Source organism: Vipera berus (assembly GCF_964194415.1).
Source record: "Vipera berus genome assembly, chromosome: Z".
Taxonomy (NCBI): domain Eukaryota; kingdom Metazoa; phylum Chordata; class Lepidosauria; order Squamata; family Viperidae; genus Vipera; species Vipera berus.
The window spans coordinates 14,756,938-14,758,227 of record NC_138205.1 but is presented as its reverse complement, the minus strand read 5'-3'; positions in this window follow the sequence as shown (position 1 = coordinate 14,758,227).

Genomic DNA, 1,290 nt, shown 5'->3' with positions numbered 1-1,290 from the left:
TATAATAAAACTGGGTCAGTTAAATAGGTTATTATTAAATGCAATATTAAAGAGATTCTAAACCACGCCTGGTCAATCTGTTCTGCATACTTTGCCCTCTATGAAAAAGGAACTGAAAGATCAATATATATATTTTGCAAAATATACCTTCCATTGTTGTTGCCCTTCCAGCTAATGAGGAAGACATTTGCTTGGCCTGCCTTCCTGCAAAGGCTCATGGGATGCTAGGGAAGAGTGGGAGGGGGACTTTTGCATTTCCAAAATCACAACTTTGGACCAAGGGAGTGGGTGTCATTAGGGCCAGGGATTTTTCAAAATGCGTACTTGAAGAATGATTTCCTAATTTTAGTGCACAAGAATGGGGAAAAAATGGGTTTCCACACCGTTCTATGAAAACCTTAAAATAATGCAGCAGCTGGATGTGAATCGTGCAGAGCCCAGGAAGATGTCAACAGAAAATTGAATCATATCCCGGTGTGCTTATGAGAAGGTCCTGTTAAATTCACTTTAACTTCCTTATTTTCAAAGCAGCAGTTCTGAAATGTATTGGTACAGAAGATCAAGGTTTCTAAATACTCTTGCCACTTGTCTATTATCTCTTTCTCAACCCCTCAGCCCTGCCTCTTAGGGGAAGAAAAAAGGCTGTTCTTATCCACCAGGCAAAAAGCCATTAAGTGTGAGCTGTTTTGATTTCAATCCAGATGCAGAGAGAGCAATTAGAGGAAAGTCCCCTTATGCAAAGAACAAACCAAGGCATGGACTCTGCTTTTAAAAAGCCAGACTTCTCTAGATGCTACCAGATACAGTATAGTGTGGCTGACTTCAGAGCCCTGGGCAGGCTAGAGAGAGACAGAGAAGTGGGTTGCCCTGTTTGAATCCCAAGGTCTTTTGAATTCTCAAAACAAATTCCAGCGCTTGTGTGGTTAGGATTGGCCAAGCTGGGTAGGTTGTAGATTGTGTGTAGAGTTGTTAGCTGCAAAGTCGTGTCCGACCTATCGCGACCCCATGGACAACGTTCCTCCAGGCCTTCCTGTCCCCTACCATCTTCTGGAGTCCATTGAAGCTCACGCCTACTGCTTCAGTGACTCCATCCAGCCACCTCATTCTCTGTCGTCCCCTTCTTCTATTGCCCTCCACCTTTCCCAGCATGAGGCTCTTCTCCAGTGAGTCCTTCCTTCTCATTAGGTGGCCAAAGTATTTGAGTTTCAACTTCAGGATCTGGCCTTCTAAAGAGCACTCAGGGTTGATCTCCTCTAGGACTGACCGGTTTGATCACCTTGCAGTCCAAGG